The sequence below is a fragment of the Eleutherodactylus coqui genome, chromosome 8 (assembly GCF_035609145.1).
Source record: "Eleutherodactylus coqui strain aEleCoq1 chromosome 8, aEleCoq1.hap1, whole genome shotgun sequence".
Lineage (NCBI taxonomy): Eukaryota > Metazoa > Chordata > Amphibia > Anura > Eleutherodactylidae > Eleutherodactylus > Eleutherodactylus coqui.
Genome location: NC_089844.1, coordinates 96,451,438 through 96,463,232, shown reverse-complemented (window position 1 = coordinate 96,463,232; position 11,795 = coordinate 96,451,438). Strand labels below are relative to the sequence as shown.

Here is an 11,795-nt window from a genome sequence, read left to right as displayed (position 1 = left end):
ATAAATTGTTAAAAAAAAAAATCTGTTTTTTAGTTCCCCCCCCCCCAATTAAACTAAAAGATGGGGAAAAATGTCAGTGGAAGAGATATTAAAAAAATAGCTGTATATTTCACAGAAAAAAAATAAAGCGCAGCAAAAATAATTTTGGTAGCTGAAGGAGAAAAAACAGGGCAGTTAAACCACCACATGGGTAAAATCCCTAAAAAGTGTCTGATCCTTAAGGGGTTAATTTAAAAAAATGGTGTGTGTGTGTGTGTGTGTGTGTGTGTGTGTGTGTGTGTGTGTATATATATATATATATATAGAGAGCTCTCAGGAAATATTTTATTACACCCTTCTATTTTCTGCCATCTCACTTTGTATTATTTGTTGCACATATGTTTATTTGTAACTTCTTTTATAGTACTTTGTGTAAACGAGTATAATTCAGCAACTTCCTGTATTTTGGAATGCACTATCATACTGTTTATGTTCCACTCCCTGGTAATTTACCCATGTGATAAACTGTTTCTGGTTCCTCACTGACCTGGCGCCCACTTTTTAGCCTTAGTGACATACTTCTGGTTGCACATACCATTGACCCCTTAGGCCGCCTGCAGACGGGCGGGTCGGATCCGGCGGCAAGAATTCTCGCCGCGGGACCCGACCCCAGCGCCTGCAGGGAGCAGCGCGTACTCACCCGCGCCTGGCGGCCCCGGCTCTTTCATGTGCCAGCTGCCGATCAGCCGGCGCATGCGCAGACCGGAGCCGGCGGCCGGGTGAGTGTGTGCCCCGCACAAAAATAGGACATGCCGCGGTTTGTTTGCTGAGTGACATTTCGCACGGCCAAACCGCGGCCGTCTGCATAGGAGTGCGTATTGTAATGCACTCCTATGCAGACTTTCAGTGGCGGAAATCCCGCGGGAAATCCCGCCGCGGGATTTCCGCCCGTGTGCAGGCGGCCTTAACGTCCACCAATACGTTTTTTGACAGCCTACAGCTGCAGGACATGTATGAAGGGAGATACATCCTCCATACATCGCAGCTGACGGCTGTTTCTTACAGCTGACACCCGGTGGCAACAGCTCCGATAAGCCGCGCAGCTCATCTGAGGTTAACCCTTTAAATACCACTGTTAATTCATGCAATGTCTTTAAGGTCCCATTGAAAACAATGAGCGAGGTGTTCTGAGGCAACCAAAGGACAGAACATGTTGCGATTTCGTTCATGTGAAGAAGCCCATTGAAAAGAATGGATTTCATATTTGCACAAGTTTTGCGCACATCGCAAAAAACTTGCACCAGAGTATCGCTTGTGCGTGCCAAGTCTTTAACCTCTTACCGCTGCAGGGCATACATTTACGTCCTGCAGTGTTAGGGTATGTATGAAGGGAGATCGTGCAGCGATCTCCCATCATACACCACGGGCAATGGCTGTTTATGTCAGCAGACACCCGACGGCAACAGCTTTGATCAGCCGCGCAGCTGATCAAAGCTGTTAACCCTTTAAACGCCGCTGTCAATTCTAACAGCAGCATTTAAATCGTCCCGTACGGTCCCCCGCATTGAGATCGCAGGAAGCCGTGCAGGTGTAATGGCTGTAATGGAGTCTTCTGAAAGGCCCCATGGCTGTCTTGGCAGAATACCTATCAAGTCATGCCCATGGGGTGGCTTGATAGAATGCCTGCCCGATAGCAGAATGATGTAATGCTACGGCATTACATCATATTGCAGGAGCAATCGAAGCATCACAAGTTGTTGTCCCCTCTGGGGACTAAAAGAAAAGTAAAAATAAGATCAATAAAAGTCTTACTATTTAAAAAAAAAAAGAACCCTTTGCCATATGTATAATGAAAGAATTAAATAATAAAACAAAAATACATATTTGGTATCGCTGCGTCTGTAAAAGTCTGATCTATCAAAGTAATTCATTATTTACCAAACAGGATGAATGTCGGCAGAAAAAAATAAAATAAAGAACGCCAGAAATGTGTTTTTTCGGTCACCCTGTCTCCAAGGAAAAAATACAATAAAAAGCGATCAAAAAGTCGTATGTATTCCAAAGGGATACCAACGCAAACTACAGGACGTCCCGCAAAAAATGAGTCATAGCACAACTATGTCAACTGAAAAATAAAAAAGCTATTGTGCGCAGAAGATGGCGACAGAAAATCTGGAATATCATTTTAGATTTTCCTGCAACAAGACCATCCCCTGAGCGCCACACATACACATTGTTTTTCATATAAACCTTGCACTGCATGCAGAGTGACCGCTCTCTGTATACACAAGCAAGGAGAGAAGTAGCCAGTCTTCATGCAGCAGGCAGGGAGAGGTCGGCGCGGCCCACCCCAGTGACTCAGAGCTCAACTCTATGTAAAACCTCAAAGTGTATTAATTCTGAAACACCACAATATTTCAGAATAAAATGCCTATGAGGGCAACAGGCATCCTTGTCCTGGGTTGATGATACCTGTGGTTTATGCATCATGAACCTTATGACAGAATGACAGAATCCTTTTACAGGGCTACACTGATGAACACACATTTTTCCATCACTGCTCCCCTCAACTGATTGCCGTCACACTCTGGAGGTCTCTGTGTAGTGCAGCCTCTAGTCTGATGCTTATCAGCTATTATCTTGAGGCTGAGATTTTTTTACTTTCAGTTTCACATCTATCCCATGATGCATCAGCACAGCATTAGCTGAGGGTATACCATTTATGCCTGCTGGGGGGACAGTTTAATTATCATTAGCTCCTATAGTTTTCTAACTAAGCTACAGACAATTTACACACAAAGATAATTGTTAAAAAAAAAAAGGTTTTAAGCAATTGTTTTGCATAAACTGTTAATGGACATTAGTGTCCATTAGCAGCTTATCACCTTCACTTGCATGTAAATGAGCCTCCAGGACCACTATGCCGAGAACAGCAGGTGGTCTGTTCTCTGTATACAGTTCCTTGGTTCTGAAGACAATGTAATCAGCACTCCCGTGGAGAATATAGCACCATGGACAGCAAACACAGCATGCAGTGTGTTTTCTCTTCTCTCCGGCTGAAGGATGGATTTTATGCTCACCTAAAAATCATCGTTCAGCCGAAGAGTGAAAAATGGGAGCATTTACATACAACGATTATCGCTCAAACTATGACGTTTGAGCAAATTTTAAGTGATAATTGGTGTGTAAATGGGCCTTAAGTGTACAGTCAGGAGGATAAGCTGTGATCTCTTCCATAATAGCTGTCTGACAGGAGTGTACAATCATCAGTAACTGTGATCGGAGTGTCTATCTCCTGTAGGCAGTTTCTGTGGTAGGGTTCATGCAACAGCATTACATACTCTGAGAATTTGACAAAAAAAATTAATACATAACCCCAAGTAGATCTGCCCTGGTCAGAATTAAGATCACATGACCATCTGAGGAGAAAGAAGACAGGAGCTTGAGATAGAAAGGAATAACTAACCAAGGTAACACTAGCTCACTTTTTAGCTCATTAAATGGCTAGCTACACAAAGAATGAATAAAGAATAATCACCAGAGTAGTCCTTTAGGCCTCATGTCCACTAGCTAAATGGAATTGCGGATTCCGCAGCGGAATCCGTAGTGGATTTTGCCCATAGGGAATCATTGGCCATCCGCAGTCCATTAAATAGATTTTTGCACCCGCGGATATCATTTTAAAAGAATTGCGTTTTTCACGCGCGGGAGAAAAAACGCGGCATGCTCCATTCTGCCACGGATTCCGCGCGGATTGGCAACATTGCTATCACATTGATAGCAATGTGTGCGGATATCTGCATGCAAAAAAATACCATTTAAAGCAAATCCGCGTGGAATCCACCACGGACATCCCATTGAAAAATGGAGATGGAAAAATACCAAAAATCGCTTGGTCCTCAATGCCAAAATCGGCCGTGTCATTAAGGGGTTAAAGAGGTTGTCCCACAAAATAATTTACCACTTGACCTATACATAGGTGGTAAGTGATTGGTGGGGATTTGACTAGGGGGTAATAGGTGTCTCCAATTGAATAGAGCAGTAGCCACGAGTGTGCACTACATCTTCATTGCTTTGTATGGGACTGTTGGAGATAGTAGAGTACAAGCGCTTGGCTATCTGCAGCCCTCCCATACAAATGACTATACTGTATTCAAAAATAATGGGGCAAAACTAAAGCCGAATTCTTCATACATGAAGTGACATACAAAAGCCGGAATGACATGAAAAGATAGAAGAACTCTGCAAGTTTGCAATGCACCTTACAGATGTTTGATGTGGGCGCCGCTGGTGACACCAGATGATCGAAAACATCAGTGAAATAACAGAGGATATGCCAGAACACAACTGGACTACTGACATCCGCCATGCCACCAGCGGCACCTACATCAAACATCTGTAAGGTGCATTACAAACTTGAAGAGTTAACTCTTTTGTGTCATTCTGGCTGTTGGATGTCACTTCACTTTGAAGAAATCCGTTGACTTTTGCACTGTTCTATATGACTCATCCTGCATTTTCTTGCCCAAATCCGCGGCGCAGGAACTCACCATCTACTTTCCTTGATTCATACCTGTAAGTAGAACTCCGACATCCATAAAAAGTGAAGGTCTGTGCATGAGAAGAATAAGGGGGCTTCATCCGCTCTGCCATCTACTGCAGTCTCCAGGAAGAAATCTGCTCCTGTAAGGTCAGCCTTCAGCATGTCCGTCATCTCCTCCATGGATGTCTGGGACTGTGACAGTCTTTACAGCAAATGTAGCACAAGAATCAACCAGCTTTACAAAATAGCAACAGTAGTAGCAATAAGTAACAAAACACACGATACAGATGTATCCAGGCAGTGACTGCAGGAATATATCCCTCACTAGGAACTCAGAGAAGGACATTACAAGGAGGGAAGTCAACCCATAAGAGGGAGGTTACAGTATATAGAGAGATGATACAGTATATATCCAGTGTATAGAGGGAGGATACAGTATATATAAAGAGGATACAGTATATATCCAGTGTATAGAGGGAGGATACAGTATATAGAGGGAAGATTTAATATATATCCAGTGTATAGAGGGAGGATACAGTATATAGAGGGAAGATTTAATAGATATCCAGTGTATAGAGGGAGGATACAGTATAGATAAAGTATAAATAAAGAGGATACAGTATATATCTGGTGTATAGAGGGAGGATACAGTATATATAAAGAGGATACAGTATATATCCAGTGTATAGAGGGAGGAAACAGTATATATCTGGTGTATAGAGGGAGGATACAGTATATATACAGTATATACATAAAGGGTACAGCATATATCCAGTGTATGTAGAGGGAGGATACAGTATAGATGCAGTACATATAGGGAGGCTACAGTATATATCCAGTGTATAGAGTGTGAATACTGTATATATCCAGTGTATAGAGGGAGGATCCAGTATATATAGGGTGGATCCAGTATAGATAAACTATATATAGGGAAGATGCAGTATATATAGGGTGGATCCAGTATAGATACAGTATATATAGGGAGGATACAGTATATATAGGGTGGATCCAGTATAGATGCAGTATATATGGGGAGGATACAGTATATATCCAGTGTACAGAGAGAGGATACAGTATAGATACATTGTATCCAGGAGTGAGATGCTACTGATAGATGGATGGGCTGACTTCTTGCAGGCGACCCCAGCGGCAGCCCAGAGTGTAGAAGTTACCTGCAGGGTGACAAGTGGTGACAGATGCCCTCAGTGTCCCCTCCATCAGCATTGTTAGCAGTGCAGCTCTCCAAGATGGTCGGGCAGTCGTTGTTGGAGGGCAGGAGCAGCCCCAGTGTCATGTCCTCTGTGCGCCGGTAGTGGTGCTGTAGGAGGCTGATGAAGCCGCAGCGGTATTTGCAGCCCAGCCTTCCTGCTGCTGGAGAATCTATGCGGGGATTCCCTTCCCGGCGGCCCCCCTGCTCCCGCACTACCAGGCTGGATTTTATGACCTCCACCCCCTCCCTTCTCCCCCCGTAGTAATTAATTCGGCTGCTCGTGCGGTTCTTCCAGGGTCCGGGCTGGAAGGAGGAGATCGGGCGGCGCAGCGCCCCCGGTCCTGATCGCAGCCGGCTGGGGAGGTCCTGGGATCTGACAGCCAAACAGAAAAGGGGGGAGAAAGGAGGAGAGAAAAAAAAGCAGCTTGAAAAGGTAAGTGGAGAACACAGGGCCACAACCGCGTCCCCGGCCTGCAGTGAGGGCGCCGGGCCGCCTGGCGGTGCACTAGTGCCGGCCGCGGCATGTACGACAGGCCGGTGATGCGGGAGGCCTCAGCAGGCCGGGGACAGGGGAGTTTTAGCCGCTTCTCCCACATGGCTCCGCGGACTTTCTAGCGCTGTTGGGGCCGGTAGCGCTCCGGTAGGTGCTGGAATAGCCGGTGCGAGGCCGAGGCCTCCCCGGAGGACGGGAACCGGCAGCCCTGCACCCCGCTGCGGCCGTGCGGCATTACCGTGTGTTCTGTCGGCCGCACTGCACCACAGGTGTGAACGGGCCCCGCCGAGGAGCGGCACACCGGGTACCTACCGGTATTGGCGGCCCCCGTGGTGTGCAGGAGCTGTCTCCCGGGACTACATGGTACTGAGAGGTCCTGGCAGCCCCCCCTGGGTGTAGGGGGGCTGCCACCATCAGTCCTGTGCCAGTCTGGGGGGATTTGTGCTCTGTAAATGGTGTATATGTCTGTCAGGAGGCTGGGAAAGCTGGGTAGGAGCGTGCGCTATAATGGCGGCCACTCGCCGCGCCGTACGACGCTGGCAGAACGTGAATATGACGCAGAGTGGAGTTTATAATGAAGAGGGTGGCTGAGGGCCCTTCACACCGCGTTATTGCCCCGTCCCGAGGTTATTGGCCCCGCCTGGGGGCCCCGCACCACCTTATTGGCCCCGCCTGGGGGCCCCGCACCACCTTATTGGCCCCGCCTGGGGGCCCCGCACCACCTTATTGGCCCCGCCTGGGGGCCCCGCACCACCTTATTGGCCCCGCCTGGGGGCCCTGCACCACCTTATTGGCCCCGTCTGCGTTTTTAAAATTTCAAAACCCGGCGCTGGGACAGGACCGATCATTGCAGTTAGTGGAAACTAATAGGTCTCCATTTCGGCATTTTGCGCCAGAAAGGATGGTTCCACACCTGCATCAGGCCAAACCGCGCCAGGTGGACCCCCAGTAGCTATAATGGGGTCCGGCTTTTGGACGCAAGAAGTGCTGCACGACGCACGTTTTCTTCCAGTATTTTCAGCTGCATCTGTGATGGAAGCTGCGGCCGGACGGCCCGATGCAGATGTGGAACCGGGCAGAGAATAACATGGTGGACGGCGCGGTTCTTTCCAGGACATAAATGCAGAAATGAAGGGAGACAGTTTCTCCATTTCAGCAGTTTTCATTTACGGCCATGCTCGGTTCCAGCCGGGTATCGTTTTTGGAATTTTAAATTAAAACCTTAGCGGGACCCGGACGTGGCCAATAATGAGGTGTGATTAGGCCTTATTTACACAAGCGAGTGCGGTCTGAGGGTGCGTTCACACGAGCGTAGGCGTATTTACGTTCGCACGAGCGCAGCGTATAATCGCCGGAAAGAACGTTTTTCGCCGATCACGACCAGAGCTAGAAAGCGTATTTTCATTTGTTCCTACTTTGCAAACTATCTTTTCAGCCATCGAATATGCGTTGGCGCGTATTTCGGTCGCGTATGTTCCGTTTTTTTTCGGGTTGCCGTTTTTACGCGCTGTAAAATCGCCCGTGCGAACGAATACATTGGAAACCAACGCCTCAGATGGTCACGTTTATACGATTGGGCGCAAAAATGCGCCGTTTATGCGCTCGTGTGAACGCACCCTGAGGCGGTGAAGTAGTACCTGATTTCACTATACCGGTGGGTTACAGCAGTTGTTTAGGTTTTGCGCTATTAACATACAAGTATCAAATGCCTAGAGACATCCCATCCGTGCGCTGTCCGATCCAAAAACCGGACCATAATAGGACATGCTGCCATTATTAGATTTTTTTTTTTTTTAACTTAAACTATTCGGAAAAGGCGCCCATAAGCGTGTGCCCTTAGTGCTCCCTCACACGGCCATATTTTGGAGAGAGTAGAACCCATTGATTTAACGGGTTCGTCTACATTTCCATATTTTATACACACATTTCGGTCGCGCAAAAAAACCAAACAGCATGCTCTACTTTTCTGTGCATTTACGCACCAAACATCACCAAAAAAGTCAATGAAGGGGTGCTCAGATGCACGCGCAATACACAAGGGGATGCGTAATACACTGCAGAAAGAACAATTTAGACTGATTGGCCATTACAAGTGGTGCGGTGTTGCCCCGTACTTCGGGATATGAGAGGCTGGTACCTGATGGTCGCCTTCTATAAAGTTGGGGTTTAGTAGGTTATCCTTCCCTCCTTTACTGCACTGAAAAACCGTATCAACACGCACTGACTGCCGGGGGCGCTTGTGCTGATATACAGCAGTTATATATAGCCTGCGGAATGGGCAGAGCTGCAGTGTAAAGCATGGGGAATGGGAACAGAAGCAGATCAAAGCCCTGATTAGGTAGTCAGTGGATTCCAGACTAAGGGCGCCCACCCACTGGCGATTTTTTTCCCTGCGAAATTCGCAGCATTTTTTTCTCTGCAGGGGTCTATGGGACTTGTAATGTTAAAATCGCGATCGCGCAAAATCGCAATTTACCGCGAAATCGCGATTTTGCGCGATCGTGATTTTAACATTACAAGTCCCATAGACCCCTGCAGAGAAAAAAATGCTGCGAATTTCGCAGGGAAAAAAAAATCGCCAGTGGGTGGGCGCCCTAAGGCACGGATTCCACTGCTGAATCCCGCAGTGTAATCTAGTTGTGCCCGCGGACATGGAGAGGAAAAGACCTTTTCTTTCCTGTGCAGATCCAATGCGGGTCTCCTCCGTGCCGGCCGGATCTTCTCTCTTCCGCATGGCGGAAGCATCTGGCCGCCTCTGGCAACATGCTGGACGCATGCACAGTGCACATTTTCTTTTTTTTTTTTAATCTGCTTTCCCAAGGATCCGCGGCACAGCCACAGTGCTGAGGATCGGGCAGCTTCCATTGACTTCAATGGAAGCTGTCCGCAGGAAGATAGTGCATGCTGCGACTTCTTCCCGCGTGTGCGATCTGCACGCCAGGAAAAATTCACATCTGCATGCTTTAAATTGCCTTGCTGATGCTAATGCATCCCTTTGGGCGGCTAGAGGTGCAGAACTCCCACAGATTTTATAATTAAGATCCGCCTGTGGACTTCGGGCCTAAGGGCTTATTCACAAAAGTGAACATCTTATGCAAGTTTTATGCACGAATATGAAATCCATTCTTTGAAATTGGACCTTAAAAGACGTCGCATGGCACCCGTATACCATGCAACGTGATGTTTCCCATTGAAGTCATCAAGATTTCCCATGGGGATTCTTGGCCCAATGCCATGCTCACCTGTATGAATGTAGCCTGAGGGTGCATTAGCACGGGCAAGTTTCACATGTGGGTTTCGTCCGATTGCAATATGGATAGAACTCGTATGGGAAAAGAATGTACACTTGTCAAAAAATATCCCTTCCCGAGAGGGAGTTATCAGAATGTAATGAAACCTTGTCTGTGTGATTGTAACATTGATATCAATAAGAGGGTACAGCATCAGAGCAAAAGGAGAATTTGTTGCGAAAAACTGAACACTTGAATGGAGGCTCTAGTACCCTGTTGTACCGCCTCTAGCTTGGATGCAAGATGTGATACAGGTGGGCATGGAGGCTCTAGTACCCTGTTATACCGCCTCTAGCTTGGATACAAGATGTGATACAGGTGGGCATGGAGGCTCTAGTACCCTGTTATACCGCCTCTAGCTTGGATACAAGATGTGATACAGGTGGGCATGGAGGCTCTAGTACCCTGTTATACCGCCTCTAGCTTGGATACAAGATGTGATATGGGCAGCATGGAGGCTCTAGTACCCTGCTGTACCGCCTCTAGCTTGGATACAAGATGTGATACGGGTGGGCATGGAGGCTCTAGTACCCTGTTGTACCACTTCTAGCTGGGATACAAGATGTGATACAGATGGGCATGCAGGCTCTAGTACCCTGTTGTACCGCCTCTAGCTTGGATACAAGATGTGATACGGGTGGGCATGGAGGCTCTAGTACCCTGTTGTACCACCTCTAGCTGGGATACAAGATGTGATACAGATGGGCATGCAGGCTCTAGTTCCCTGTTGTACCGCCTCTAGCTTGGATACAAGATGTGATACAGGTGGGCATGGAGGCATACAGGTTTCATTACACAAAGCCTGCCACCTTATTTTATGTGGCACTGTGCATCAAACCTAACAAGCTGTGCAATTTCATCCTGTAAATTTCAGCAAAATGCTGGATTGCTGGATGGGAATTATAAGACAGAAGCGTTCAGCCGTTTTCGGGTTTTTCCTTCCTGCTTTTAAATAACTCTTACTTATCCATCAATATAGCTGTCTGAGGGCTTGTTTTTTGTAGGATAAGGCTGGCTGCACACGGCCGTGACGGGCTCCGCTGTGAAATTCTGCGGCGGAGCCAGTCACGGCGCCCCCCAGGAGACCCCATACTTACCTGCGGATCCGGCGTCCTCGCTCCCGCATGACGCTTCCCCGCCCACCTCCGCCGTCACATGAGGCGCCGGCGGTGGGCGGGGAAGCGTTTTCACGCTATCTTCCGCTGTGCTACAGCGGAAGATAGTGTGAACGGACGGCTTCCATTAACTGCAATGGAAGCCGTCCGCGTGTACACCTGCGGCAAATAGAGCATGCCGCGGGTGAGGACGGGTGAATTCACGGTGCGGAATTCCGAGGTGGAATTCCGCACCGTGAGCACCGAGCTATTAGGTTCAATAGAACCTAATAGCTGCGGGCAACGCAGCGGATTTCCGCCGCGAATTACGCGGCGGACATCTGTTCGTGGGCAGGAGGCCTAAGTTGTAGTTTTTCAATAATGTACCATATAATGTAGTGAAAAAATCATTAAAAGTTCCAAGTGGAGTGAAATGGAAAAGAGAAACAAAATTCCGCCATCTTTGTGGGTCTTGTTTCTACGGTGTACACACTGCAGCAAAAATGACATAAGAGCTATATTCCTTGGGTCAGTACGATACCAAATTTAGATATATTTTTTTATTTTTTTGCTTTTTTAAAATAATCTTATTTTTTTCCAAAGATATTTTATTTTCTGCCACCATCTTTTGACCGCCATGACTTAAAAAAATTTTTTTTCATCGTCATAGTTGTACGAGGGCTCATTTTTTTGCGGGACAGCCTGTAGTTTCTATTGTACATATAACTGGAGTACATATGACTTTGTGATATGTGGGGGACCAAAAAAGCACAATTCTGACGTTGTTTATTATTTTTTTCTGACAGCGTTCACCCTGCGTGGTAAATAATGCATTTGATAGATCAGACTTGTATAGATGCAGCAATACCAAGTATGTTTTGGGATTTTTTTTCTTCATTTTAAATTTTTTTTTAAATTATAAATATGGCAAAAAGAAGAGGGGGCGGATTAAACTTTCTTTATTCCACTTTTTTTTTCTTCTAATCATTAATGGAGATGAGCGAGCACGCTCGGATAAGTCAGTTACTCGAGCGAGCCTCGCTCTTCTTGAGTAACTGCATTCTTGTCCGAGCGTGGTGGCGGGGTTGGCGCCTCTCTCACTCTCTTCCCCCGCTATCCTCCGCCGACCCCCAGGCACGCTCGGACAAGAATGCAGTTACTCGAGAAGAGCGAGGCTCGCTCGAGT

At 47.1% G+C, this 11,795-nt stretch overlaps 1 protein-coding gene across 1 annotated transcript in view; it reads left to right on the top strand.

Moving 5' to 3' along the window:
• Positions 1–5,870: 5,870 nt before the first annotated feature.
• Positions 5,871–11,795, top strand: part of INO80D (INO80 complex subunit D) — a 32,023-nt gene continuing 26,098 nt past the window's right edge. The window contains exon 1 of the mRNA XM_066576082.1: positions 5,871–6,165. The gene's annotated coding sequence lies outside the window, so the exon portion shown is untranslated. The remainder of the gene's footprint in view (positions 6,166–11,795) is intronic.